Below are 14616 nucleotides of genomic sequence, written 5' to 3'. Positions count from 1 at the left end.
ACCATCCTCAGGGGTTGAAAGAATTAATATTGTTAAAATGTCCCTACTCTCCAAAGTGATCTACAGATTTAATACAATCCCTATCAAAATACAATGCATTTTCACAGAACTGAAACAAAAAAATCCTAAAATTGTATGGAACTAAAAAAGACCTAGAATAGTCAAAGCAATTTTGAGAAAGAACGAAGTTGGTGTTATCAGAATCCCAGATTTCAAGATGTGCTACAAAGCTATGGTAATGAAAACAGTGTGGTACTGGTACAAAAATAGACACATCCATCCATAGAGCAGGATAGAGAGGCCAGGAATAAAGTCACACCTATATGGTCAATTAATCTATAGCAAAGGAAGCAAGAATTGCATAATGGGGAAAAGACAGTGTTTTCAATAAATGAAGGAAAACTGGACAGCTACATGCCAAAGAATGAAATTGGATTACCTTCTTACACCATACACAAAAATAAACTCAAAATGGATTAAAGACCTATATGTGAGACCTGAAACCAACTCCTAAAATAAAACATAGGCAATAATTTCTTTGACATTGGCCATATCAATTTTTTTCTAAATTGTCTCCCAGGCAATGAAAACAAAAGCAGAAATAAACTATTGGAACTATACCAAAATACCAAGCTTTTGCACAGTGAAGGAAACCATCAACAACACCTCCAGAATGTCAACCTGCAGAATGGAAGAAGATATTTGCAAATAATATATCCAATAAGGAATTAATACCTAAAATACATAAAGAGCTTATACAACTCAACACCAAAAAAAAAAAAAAAAAAAAAAAAAAGGAAAGAATCTGTTTGAAAAATGGGGTTTAATAAAGCCTCACAGTGTGGTCCCCAGGACCAACTGCATGAGCAAATCAGAATCCTGTGCTTCCACAAGCCCTTCATGTGACTTTGATGGGCCACTAATGTTTGTGAAGCTTGGCCCTATGTGTTGATATTTAGGACATGCATTTTTTTTAATGTTTATTTATTTTTGAGAGAGAGATGGAGACAGAACATGAGCGGGGAAGAGGGGCAGTGGGAGAAGGAGACACAGAATCCAAAGCAGGCTCCAGGCTCTGAGCTGTCAGCAACAGAGCCCGATGCAGGGCTCGAACCCACAAACCACGAGAGTATGACCTGAGCCAAAGTCGTGATCTCATGGTTTGTAAGATCAAGTCCTTCATAGGGCTCTGCCCCTCTCTCTCTGGGGTATGCATTTTTTATTTTTTTTATTTATTTTTTTTTTGTTTTTTTTTTGTTTTTTATTTATTTTTATTTATTTTTTTTATTATATGAAATTTATTGTCAAATTGGTTTCCATACAACACCCAGTGCTCATCCCAAAAGGTGCCCTCCTCAATACCCATCACCCACCCTCCCCTCCCTCCCACCCCCCATCAACCCTCAGTTTGTTCTCAGTTTTTAACAGTCTCTTATGCTTTGGCTCTCTCCCACTCTAACCTCTTTTTTTTTTTTTTCCTTCCCCTCCCCCATGGGTTTCTGTTAAGTCTCTCAGGATCCACATAAGAGTGAAACCATATGGTATCTGTCTTTCTCTGTATGGCTTATTTCACTTAGCATCACACTCTCCAGTTCCATCCACGTTGCTACAAAAGGCCATATTTCATTCTTTCTCATTGCCACGTAGTACTCCATTGTGTATATAAACCACAATTTCTTTATCCATTCATCAGTTGATGGACATTTAGGCTCTTTCCATAATTTGGCTATTGTGGAGAGTGCTGCTATAAACATTGGGGTACAAGTGCCCCTATGCATCAGTACTCCTGTATCCCTTGGATAAATTCCTAGCAGTGCTATTGCTGGGTCATAGGGTAGGTCTATTTTTAATTTTCTGAGGAACCTCCACACTGCTTTCCAGAGCGGCTGCACCAATTTGCATTCCCACCAACAGTGCAAGAGGGTTCCCGTCTCTCCACATCCTCTCCAGCATCTATAGTCTCCTGATTTGTTCATTTTGGCCACTCTGAGTGGCGTGAGGTGATATCTGAGTGTGGTTTTGATTTGTATTTCCCTGATAAGGAGCGACGTTGAACATCTGTATGTATTTTTTATTAAGTAATCTCTACATCCAACATGGGGCTCAAACCTACAACCTACAGATCAAGAGTTGCACGTTCCACCAACTGAGCCAGTCAGGCACCCTAGGATGTGCATTTTTAAAAGATAGTAACCCATCAATTTTTTCACCCCAATTAAAAATTAGAGTATCGGGGTACCTTGGTGGTTGAGTGCTTGGGATTCTCTCTCTCTCTCTCTCTCTCTCTCTCTGCCCCTTCCCTACTCAGGCTTATACTCTCTCTCTCTCTCAAAATAAATAAATAAATTTAAAAAATAGAGTATCACGTATTGCCTGCCACTACATTTACCATAAAATGTTCCCATTATTCATTCAGAATCAGGATGAGTTTCTCTCCTCTCTGTACAAACCACAAGCTAGCCAAAAATTTCTCATGTACACTTGCAGGGTGCCTCAGCAGATGATAAACCATTTCATAATATAATCCAAGCCAGGAGGCATCTCAGGACAGTTTTTCAGAAAGCCTCTCCTTCCTGAATGTTTATTTCTTTACATTATCCTCACTTACCCTGTCCCTCTCTCCTGGTGAAAGTCGTTCATACAGAAATAGAGAGGAGGGTCGCCTGGATGGTTCAGTCGGTTAAGCAGTTAAGCGCCCAACTCTTGATTTCGGCTCAGGTCGTGATCTCATGGTTTGTGAGATCAAGTCCTGCATAGGGCTCTGCCTCTCTCTCTCTCTCAAAAAATAATAAAATAAAATAATGAAATGAAATGAAATGAAATGAAATGAATAAAATAAAATAAAATAAGAGGAGATAATACAAAGATTGTTAAAGGTATTTCTCCCTCCTGTCTTTGTAAATAATCCTGTAGACCAAGGGTCAACTAAGGCAAATGCATTCATACTCTATGCTTAGAAATTCCCTTCTAAAACTATCCCACTTTGAAACAAAGACAAGGATTTATGCTCATAATAACAATGAAAATGAGAGACAATCTGAATAACCCATTCTGGGAATAGTTACATAAATTATGCATATGCAGCCACACGGTGGAATACTATGAAGTCATAAAATGTTGTTACAAAGAGTTTTGGGGAAGTAGTAAAATGTTTGTAATCCAGAGTTAAACCAAAAAGCAGAATATGAAATTGTGTACACAGTGTGATCTCAATACTTTTTTTAAAAGGACCAGAGGCGCCTGGGTGGCTGTTGGTTGAGTGTCCGACTTTGGCTCAGGTCATGATCTCACCGCTCCTGAGTTTGAACCCCACGTCAGGCTCTGTGCTGACAGCTCCGAGCCTGGAGCCTGCTTCAGATTCTGTCTCTCTCTCTCTCTCTCTCTCTCTCTGCCCCTCCCCTGCTCGTGCTCTGTCTCTCAAAAATAAACATTAAAAAAAAAATTTAAAAGGACCAAAGAAATACACTGTGTCTAAATGGTAACCATAGTTATTTTTTGGTAGAGAAAGCATGAGGATTTCCTTGTGTTTTTTAAAATTTTTCTGCACTTTCTCTGGAAGAATAGGCTTAAGTTTCATCCCCTGGAGGAATATGCACCCAGAAATCATTTCTCTTTTTGTCTATTGATTCATGTAACATTCTGGATCCAAACTCCAAAGTTTTGCAGATCTTTGGTCACTGGCTGCACTTATGCGGTGGACAGCGGTCATACTGTGTGGCTGTCCAGCATCTTTGAACCCCTTCCTCTTGTGGATGAAGGTCTCCCACAGGTACCCCACCCCCCAAGAGCTAGGCGACCCCCCTGCAGCTCAGGCCTCTGATCTGGGCTCTACTTTCAACAGCAGGGGGTTCATTCAAAGCAAGGGGCGGGGCGAGGAAGCAGGTGCCAGGTGTATTCTGACTGGAGACGGCTGCAGCAGAGGCATGTGATTTGGTGGGTGACAGACTGAAGACACGATTGGACAATGGTCAGACCGCATGTGAAAACAGAACTCGGATCCACACCTCTGCAGCCATGAGCCCAGGAAGTCAAACTGCAGCGACTCAGCCCCAAACAGTCAGGACGCGATCAATAACCGCCCGCTTCCCTGATTTTTACCTCCGCTTCCGACTCGAGACCAACCCGAGAAATCCACGTGCCCAGGTGTATGGGATGCCCTGCACCCGAAGCTGTCCCTGTTCCCCACCCTCCAGCGGCCCCACTCCCCTGCCTGCCCTGGAGCCTCCGCCAAATGCAAGCGATGGTGGCAGACTCCCTTGCTACAGCTCAATCTGCAAAAATGGCCTCTGCCTGTTCTCCTTTGGGTGGTCCTCACGGATTCCCACCCAGGACGCAGGCAAGGGACATTCCCCCGCGACAGCTCTGTGCGGTGCAGTCCCTGGCTGGCAGCGGGACAGCGGAGTCTTCACTGGGAGATCCTGTGTGGTGGCCCACCCCGTGGCCCTCCCAGAGATGCCGGGAGCCATAGCACACTGAGTAATAGGTTTCTTTTCTGCTTCTCTCAGCTAGTGTGACTCTGGCGCCCGCAGCCAAGAATGCTGACTGACAAAATCGAATATTCCAAACCACCTGCGTTTCAGGACAGACATGCGGTGTTCCCGTCAGATGTGGGTACTACAGTGACAGCAGAGTGGCGGGGGGGGGGGGGGGGGGGGGTGTTGGACAGCAGAGTGGCGGGGGGGGTGTTGGACAGCAGAGTGGCGGGGGGGGGGGGTGTTGGACACGCCGTGGGGGGTGTTGGTCCCCTGCCCTCAGCGAGCACCAGGCGGGCAGATGTGGCCTGAATTTCAACCGCCAGCGGCTTCATCTTTCAGGGCTTTCTTTGGGGCAGGGAGCAGCCCCCAAGCAATGGCTGACAGACTTTGCTGGCAAAATACCCCAGCCAGTTCCCCTCACTCCTCCTGAGGGACAGCCCTGGGGCTCTGGTCTACTCGCTCTCCCTGATTCCCCACTGACATGCCTTTTATTGGCTTTCTGGCCAGTCAGCTTCCCACTCCCTACAGGGTTGTCTGGGATCACCTCCCGTTGAACTGCCCCCACTCAGGTCCTCACCTCAGGGTTTGCTTGCGAGGACACCCAAATCTTCACAGATTTGTGACTTTTCTAGTTGTGTCCCCTGTGCCAATTCGAACCTTTCCTGGGGATTCCCCTTTCAGTGTCAGTGACCTTCAAGAAGTGTTATTAGCTCATCAATCGTGTTATGCACTTAAATGAACCCAATGTTTTCAATGCCCAAGTGATCATTTTTGCAGCCGGCAGCAGTATTTCTCAATCCCCGAACACTTACCCTTTTCTGTCTCTCACCACCAGACAAGGAATAGGATAAATGGTCCTCTTTAGGTCGGGGGTGGGGGGTGGGGGTGGTTACAAACTCAAACACCAGGATCAGGCTGGGGATGTTTGCGTGGAGGTTAACAAGGAGGAAGGAGCCAGGGAGCCTGAGAGGCATTCAAACGCAAATTTTATAAAACCACCTTGTTGGCTGAGTAAGACTGAGTCAGACTAAGGAAGACTGAGTTTGGCCTGTGGGCCACCAGATTTTAATCCCTAGATTCAGATCTCGTGTACACAGCTTTTCTTTCTGTTTTGTTTGTTGGGTCTTCCCAAGGGCCGTGTCTAAAAATCGTCTCACATCATGGCCCTGAGCACACATTGACCAACAAGCATCGATAATACTTCTAGGACTGCACTTTTTTTTGTAATGAACTTACAAATTTGATTTGCTCTGAGAGTGACAACATTGTGCTGAATGTGCACGCCGTCCCTTTTATAAATGACCCACCCAACCCTACATACACACAGTGTTGCTGAGGGGGAGGCCAAAACCATTGTGGTTTGCCCAGGACTGAGAAGGTTTGGGGGATGTGAGACTTTCAGTGCTGAAACCAGGAAAGTTCTAGGCAAACCAGGATGAGTCGGTCACCCTAGATGTGGGCTACAGGCCCCAGCCCTCACCCTAGGCAGAGCTGACTGGACAATAGCAGACATCTGATCAAAACAGAAGCCAACTTGTAGAATGGGCCACGTCATTCAGATTCTCTCTTTCTAGAATTGAAGAGAAACAGGGAATTAGAGAATAATGGACCCCCTGCCTGAAAGGTCAGGCAGATTCAGGGCCAAGGTGGTCCCATGGTTTGCAACATGGGCTGAAATCATAAAGGGGCAGAGAGATAGAGAGAGCTCATCTTAAAAGAAAAAAAGTAGAAGCTTACTGTGTATTTTCTTTTTTTTTTTAATTTTTTTTTTTTTTAACGTTTATTTATTTTTGAGACAGAGAGAGACAGAACAGGGGAGGGGCAGAGAGAGAGGGAGACACAGAATCTGAAACAGGCTCCAGGCTCTGAGCTGTCAGCACAGAGCCCGACGCGGGACTCGAACTCACGGACGGCGAGATCATGACCTGAGCCGAAGTCGGACACTTAACCGACCAAGCCACCCAGGCGCCCCTTACTGTGTATTTTCTACAAGAGCGTCAAGACAATTCGATGGGAAAAATAGTTTTTTTCAACAAACGGTACTGAGACAACTGGATCTCCACATGTGAAAGAATGAAGTCAGACTCCTACCTTACAGCATATACAAACATTAACTCATAATGGATCATAGAATTACACATTACACGAAAGAGCTAAAACTGCGAGACAGAAGAAAAGAGGAATGAATCTTCATGACCTGGGAATGCGCAATGGTTTCTTAGATATGAAACTGAAAGTACACGTGATACATGAAAAAATAGATTTGATTTCCTAAAAATTTGAAAAATCATTTTGTGCTTCAGAGGATATCATCAAGAAAATAAACACAAACTATGGAATAGGAGAAATATTTAGAAATCATACATATGATAAAGGACTTGTCTCTAGGATATATAAAGGAATTTTACAACTCAATAATCAAAAGTCAAATTACACAATTACAATGGACAAAAGACCTGAGTAGATAGCTCTCCAAGAAACATGTACAAATAACTAATAAGCACATGAAAAGATGATCAAAATCTCTAATCTCTAGGGAAATGCAAATCAAAACCACAATGGGATGGCTAAAATAAAAAGGACAGACAATAACAAAGGGTTGACAAGAATAGAGAGAGATAAAAACTCTCATAAACTGTTGGTGGGAGGGTCACATGGCCCAGCCACCTGTGGAAAACAGTCTAGAAGTTTCTCAAAAAGTGAAACATAGAGTTACCATATGATCTAGCAATTCCATTCCTGGGTATACATGCAAGAGAAATTAAGCCATATTTACACAGAAACCTGTACATAAATGTTCATAGCAGTCTTCTCTATAATAGGTGAAAGTGGAAACAACTCAAATGCCCATCACTGATGAATGGATAAAAAAAATATGGCATATCCATACAATGGAATATTATTCAGCCACAAAAAGAAACAAAGTACTGATACCTGCTACAACATGAATTAACCTTGAAAACATGCTAAATGAGGGGCGTCTGGCTGGCTCAGTTCGTGGAGCATGCGACTATTGGTCTCGGGGTTGTGAGTTTGAGCCCCACATCGGTCATAGAAATGACTTAAAAAAAATAAAATCTTTTAAAAATATATGGGGCACCTGGGTGGCTCAGTCGATTAAGCGTCCGACTTCGGCTCAGGTCATGATCTCACAGTTTGTGAGTTTGAGCCCCGCATCAGGCTCTGTGCTGACAGCTCGGAGCCTGGAGCCTACTTCAGATTCTGTGTCTCTCCCTCTCTCTACCCCTCCCCTGCTCATGCTCTGTGTCTCTCTGTCTCTCAATAATAAATAAACATTAAAAAAAATAAATAAAATCTTTTAAAAAAATAAAGAAAACATGCTAAGTGAAATACACCAGTCATAAAAAAACACATGGTGTATCCAGAATACACTAAGTATGCAGAATACACGAAGCATCCAGAATAGGCAAATCCAGAGGCATTCAGAAAGTAGATTCACGGTTGTCAGGGGCTAGGGGAGGAGGGGTGATGAGGAATCATCGCTAACAGATAGGGGTAATTTTTGGAGTGATAAGGCCTTCTAAAACCAGAGAGTAGCTGCATAATTTTGTGAACATACTATAAACCAAGGTATTGTATCTTCTAAATGAATTCTACAGTATGTGAAGTAAGTATAATAAAGCTGCTATTTTTAAAAGTCAGAAGGAGAGGGGCGTCTAGGGTGGCTCAGTCAATTAAGCGTGCTACTTTGGCTCAGGCCATGATCTCACAGTTTGTGGGTTCGAGCCCCTTGTCAGGGCACTGACAGTATGAAGCTTGTTTGGGATTCTCATTCTGCCCTTCCCGCCCCGCCCCCCCCCCCCCTCAAAATAAGCAAAGAAACTGGAAAAAAAAAAGAGTCATCAGGAGAATGCAGCAGATCCTGGGTGAAAGAAGTAAACCGACATGTGGTCCATGTGAATAGCCGCCTGTTCCTGGGCGGCCAGCCTTTCTGGTCTGTCCCCTCAGATGTCCGAGAGACGGCATGGTGAATTCTTTCCATAAATCCTCTCTGTATCCGAGCTAGTTCAAATGGGTTTCTGCTACTTGTCCCCAAACAATTCCTGATTAACACATTATTTCTGCCTTGATTCTAGATTACCTGGCCTCATGTTACCCCTGGGGAGGTCAAGGCTATAGGTCAGGCTTTGGTGTGGTAAAAAAAAAAAAAAAAAAAAAAAAGCAGTCAAGGGCATGCATCTTCCCAGACATGGAATGCACTTGTGAATATGGTAAACATATTCACACAGGAGAGATGTGACTGAGTCCAAATGGATATTCTCCAAGCTTTCCTGAAAATTAACAGCTTTCAAAAAAACAAATGCTCACTTAAGGACTTCCCTGCATTTACTGGGTAAAAAACAAATTGGTGCTACAGATTCCTGCTCAGGTTTGTCTTGAAATCCTGATGTCTTCTGTCTTTGGTAGGAGGTCCTAACCATGAATTATTTAGATGAATGTTTGTCTAATTTCCTGCTGTGCAGCAAGGCTCACTTGAATATGAATATGTAATTTTGTTGCACGTGATTTCTTCAGGAAGAAACCTTTACTTGAAGATGTACTACGTGACTCAGGACAGGATTCTGTAAAAACGGATTTAACATGTGTGGTTTTCACCATCTGTGAAACAAACACTGAAAATATTCCCCACTTCCTTGAGACCCTTCTGTGTGAGCTCATTTGGTTTAGCAAGTCTTGTGTTGGGGAGAAAATTGGTTTTGTGCTGAAGACAAATCATTTTGCACATGATGCCTTGATCGTGGGAGACAATGCCTAGTTTTTAGAAAGCTTATTTTACTTAGACATTTGCAATTTAATAAAAAAATATGAATGTAGAGCAGCTAGGAAAAAACCCATAGCTCCCTTTCATTTTTCTTTTATGTGATGAACAAATTGTTCAAAATCGCACTAATATGAACATGTGTAGCCGTCAGAGTGTTTTTATGAATTCTCAGTAGGTTCAGTATTCCTGCCTGTGAGACATGTGTTGGTTCCTTCAGGCTGCCTGCACCTCTCCCAATAGCTCCTCTGCTTCTCACCATCACCTCTATGTTGCCTACCTACATTTATTTACTTATTTATTTAACATTTATTTATTTTTGAGAGAGACAGAGAACATGAGCTGGGGAGGGTCAGAGAGAGACTGGGGACAGAGGATCTGAAGTGGACTCAATGCTGACAGCAGAAAGCCCAATTTGGGGCTTGAACTCACGAACTGTGAGATCATAACCTGAGCCAAAGTCGGAGGTTTGACCGACTGAGCTGCTCAGGCACCCCCCCCCAACCATGCCCACCTACCTTTAGAGTTCAGGTGTCACCTCCTATTAGAGCTTCCTATCCCCCAAGCTGGGTCAGCCCCTGTGAAATCCAATATTAAAACCTGTACACATATGCATCATACTGTATTGTAAGTCATGAGAATGTGAGCTCCTTGAGGACAAAAAATATCCCTTTTTCTTCCCTGTGACCGCACCGAGGAGCATGGCTCCTGACCCTCGTAGATATTCCATTCATGACTGTTCAGTAAATGGATGAATGAATGAGTTACCTGCAGGAAGATTTCTCTCTCCACCACTTGCCCAAAAAAGGTTTTATATTATACAGACCTTTCTGGTGATCTATTTTCTGTTACCTGTTGTGTGGCCAACACCTATGGTGAAATCGGATCCTATGTTTTCCATAATGAAGGGCAGAGATTCCCACAGAACAGTGCTGGTTCTGAGCCCATCCACAGATCAGTTACCTGTCAGCTGCACAATGGGAAAAATAAAAGCATGTATTGAGTTTTCATGGTTACCAAATGGACACTTGCTTTTTCTGAGATAATTTTCCTCGTACTATTTTGGTACTAAAAGGTTATTCTTTCATGAACTGATGAAGTAACTAGAAGGTGACATGTACGTGGATACACACAACATACATGAGATGTATATAACAATACAGGACATTGACATATATACTATGTATTCATCTAATATTACTATGAATATTGTCATTCCCAAAACAAGAAACCTGGGGTGCCTGGCTGGCTCCGTTGGTAGAACATGTGACTCTTGATCTCAGGGTTCAACCTTCATGCTGGGTGTAGAGATTGCACAGAAAGAAAATCTTAAAATATATACATACATATGTACATACATACATACATACAAGAAACCTGTTTAAGAGGCAAGGTGTTTACTTGGGATCAAAGAATTATAATTGGGGGTATACAGATTTAGTTAGAAACCCATCTAGTGTCTTAATTACAGAGGGTTGACTCAGGGTTTTATGGAAAAAAAAAAAAAGAAATGAGGTAAATTAAAAAAAATTTTTTTTAATGTTTATTTAGTTTTGAGAGAGACAGAGACAGACCATGAGCAGGGGTGGGAGAGGGAGACATCTGAAGCAGGTTCCAAGCTCTGAGCTGTCAGCACAGAGCCCGATGCGGGTCTCGAACTCATGAACTGTGAGATCACGACCTGAGCCAAAGTCGGACACTTAACTGACTTGAGCCACCCAGGCGCCCCATTAGGGAAATCTTTAAAAATTTATTATTGAGCTATATTATACTGTTATATTAGTTCCACATGTACAACCTGGTAATTCAACAATTCCATACGTTAGGCAACACTCACCTCTATAGCCGTAGTTCCCATCTATCACCATCCAATGTTATTGCAAGATTATTGATTATACTCCCTGGGCTGCAATTTCATCTCTGTGACTTACTTATTTCAGAACTAGGCACTTCTACCTCTGAATCCATTTTGCCCATCGTCCCGCCCACCTTCCCTCTGTTCTCTGTATTTATGAGTCTGGTTTTGTTTATTGATTTGTTTTGTTTTTTAGATCCCACATAGAGGTAAAATCATATGGTATTCGTCTTTCTCTGACTTAGTTCACTTAGCATAACACTCTCTAGGTTGTTGCGGATGACAAGATTTCATTCTTTTCTATGGCGAAGTCATATTCCATTGCGTATGTGTACCACATCTTCATGGGACACTTGGGCTGCTTCCATAGCTTGGGTGTATAAATAATGCTGGAGTAAACATAAGGGTGCAGATGTCTTTTCAAATTAGCATTTTCCTTTTCTTCAGATAATTACCCAGTAGTGGAATTACTGGATCATATAGTATTTCTGGTTTTAAGTTTTTGAGGAAGCTCCATACTGCTTTCCGGAACGATCGCATCAATTTACATTCCTACCAACAGTGCACGAGGGTCCTCTTTTCTCCACATCCTGCCAACACTTGTTATTTCTTATCTCGTTAATACTAGCTATTCTGACCCGTATGGGGTGATATCTCATTGTGGTTTTGATTTGCATTTTCCCTGATGATGAGTGATGTTGAGCATCTTTTTACAGGTCTCGTGGCCATTCATATGTCTTCTTTGGAAAAATGTTTGTTCAGATGCCTCTCCTCCTCCCTCATCCTTGGAGATAAGGATGCTCCTTTTGGGGCACCTGGGTGGCTCAGCTGGCTGAGCATCTGACTCTTAATATCAGCTCAGGTTGTGATCTGGCTGTCATGAGATCGGACCTTTGACCCTTGCAACCGCCACCTTGAGCTTATCTCCCAAAAGGAGATGCCAGAAGCCACCCTCACCCAGAGCGCCCTTCTTGCTAAAAGCTGTCGTTAGGTCTGATGCAGGCAAATGTGATTTGCACACTATCTCTGTGCCTGAGTTTTCCTCTGCTCAGGTCTTAGTTATCAGAGTGGGTCCTAGAGGCAATCACTGGTATCCCTCTTAGAGGAAGGTAAGAAGGAGATTTGACACACAGAGAAGAAGGGCATGTCAAGAAGTAGCAGGGAAAGATCTGAAGATCCCAGCTTTCAAGATTGGGATGATGTGGCCACAAGCCAAGGAATGCCCGCAGCCCCCAGAAGCTGGAAGAAACAAGGAGTGGATTCTCTCCTAGAACGGCAGGAGGGAGAATGGCCCTGACAACACCTTGGTTTCAGTCTAGTGATGCTGATTTTGGACTTCTGCCCCCAGAACTATGAGACAATAAATTTCAGTTGTTTTCAGCTACCAAGTTTGTGGTAATCTGTTAGAACAACCACAGGAAACGAACAGATTTTCTAAATCAATGTTCTTGTATTCATGCAATAAAATACCCACTAACCCATTACAGATGATCCTGTAGAAGTACAGGAGATGATGTGGAAGACTGTTAATCATATATTAAGAAGAAAGTTCCAGCTATAGAATGACATGATTGACTCGGCACATATACAGTCAACTGTCTTATTTGTAGATTCCATGTTTGTGGATCTGCCTACTTGCTAAAATTTATTTGTAATCCCTAAATCAATCCTCATGGTGTTTTCATGGTCATTTGCAGACGTGCCCAGAGAGGCCAAAAGTAGGAGTTGCTCGATGCACATCTTCCCAGTTGAGCTAAGACAGTCAATACTCTGCCTTCTTTTTTCAGCTCAGGCTGTTGACAAGTCCATTTTGCTGTCTATTTGGTGCTATGTTTTTCACATTTTTTGTGTTCTTTGCTGGTTTAAATGGCCCCTGCGTGTAGTACTGAAGTAGACCAGAGCTCCTAGGTGTGAGAGGACTGTGATGTGTCTTATGGAGAAAATACATGTGTTAGATAAGCTTCATTCAGGGAGAGCTCTGGTGCAGTCGGCCATGAGTTGTTAGTGAATCGACAACATATACTAAGTGGTCTTTAAACAGAAATCTATATAAAATAAGATTACGTATTGATCAGCTGATGAAAATGTTGCAATCAAAGGGTCATAGGAACCTAACCCTGTATTTTCTCTAGGAGCAATGGTTAAATATTCTCTAACTCGGGGTTTGCGGTGACTTTAAAGAACATGACTCCTGTGAATAATGAGAGCCAATATACCCACTTAAATAAGTTTGATGTCATGCATAAATGTCTACAAGTGCATAGGAAAATCTGAAAGATCATGCCAATGATACACAGATATACAAATGGTGATTATCTCTGGGTAAGGAATGGAAATTAGAGTCATTGGCATTTTCTCATTTTTGCCAACCTGCATTTTCTAGTTTGTTCATAATGTATTACTTGAATTGTAGGTATTAAAATGGACTCAGCACATCTTCACACAGGAAATATAATCAACGTTTTTCAGTATTTGATCATTTTCTTTCTTTCTTTCTTTCTTTCTTTCTTTCTTTCTTTCTTTCTTTCTTTCTTTCTTTCTTTCTAATGCTTATTTATTTATTTTAAGAGAGAGAAAGAGAGGGGAGAACTCTCGTGAGCAGGGAGGGGAGCAGACACAGGGAGATAATCCCAAACAAGCTCTTTGCCGCCAGCACAAAGCCCAACACAGAGCTTGAACCCACAAACTGTGAGATCATGACCCAAGCCAGAACCAAGAGTTGGATGCTTAATCCAGGTGCCCCTTATTTTCAAAGTATAATAAAGCATGAATAAGGGAATGAGAAGTTTCTTTTTTTTTTTTAAAGCCAAAATATGAATTTCAGGGTTAGTAGGCTGCTTTCATCCATTTTGATGCTGCTTGCCTTTACTCTCAGCCCAGATTTTCAATGAATGAGCATATCAGGAAGTTTATCATTAGCCACTTAAAGCTGATTAAAACAGAACTTGTAATTAAAAACCTAAACCTTCCTTCCCTAGGGTGAACGGATAAATAAGCTGTGGTACAGCTAGATATATGGAATAAAATATTTTTCAAAAAGAAATGAGCTATAGAGACGCCTGGGTAGCTCAGTCGGTTGAGCATCCAACTCTGGATTTCGGCTCAGGTCACGATCCCAGGGGCATGGGATCGAGCCCTATGTCAAGCTCCTTGCTGAGCATGGAAACTGCTTGAGCTCTTCTCCCTTTCAGTCTGCCCCTTTCCCCCTCTCGGGCACACTTTCTCTCTCTAAAATAAAATAAAATAAAATAAAATAAAATAAAATAAAATAGAAAGAGAGAAAGAAAGAAAGAAAGAAAAAAAGGAAGGAAGAAAGAAAGAAAAGAAGAAGAAGAAGAAGAAGAAGAAGAAGAAGAAGAAGAAGAAGAAGAAGAAAGAAAGAAAGAAAGAAAGAAAGAAAGAAAGAAAGAAAGAAAGAAAGAAAGAAAGAAAGAAGCTATCCATCCATGAAATGACTTGGAGGAAACTTAGATGCATATTGCTAAGTGAAAGAAGCCAGTCAGAAA

General features: G+C 42.3%; 1 long non-coding RNA gene across 1 annotated transcript in view; it reads right to left on the bottom strand.

The window, feature by feature from the left end:
- Positions 1–14616, bottom strand: part of LOC131491990 (uncharacterized) — a 52029-nt gene that overhangs the window by 34739 nt on the left and 2674 nt on the right. The window contains exon 2 of the long non-coding RNA XR_009251762.1: positions 10082–10225. This is a non-coding gene — a long non-coding RNA (uncharacterized LOC131491990). The remainder of the gene's footprint in view (positions 1–10081; positions 10226–14616) is intronic.

This window comes from Neofelis nebulosa, chromosome 12, assembly GCF_028018385.1.
Source record: "Neofelis nebulosa isolate mNeoNeb1 chromosome 12, mNeoNeb1.pri, whole genome shotgun sequence".
NCBI classification, from domain to species: domain Eukaryota; kingdom Metazoa; phylum Chordata; class Mammalia; order Carnivora; family Felidae; genus Neofelis; species Neofelis nebulosa.
Note: the sequence above shows the minus strand (reverse complement) of the source record. Positions and strands in the feature narration are given on the sequence as shown.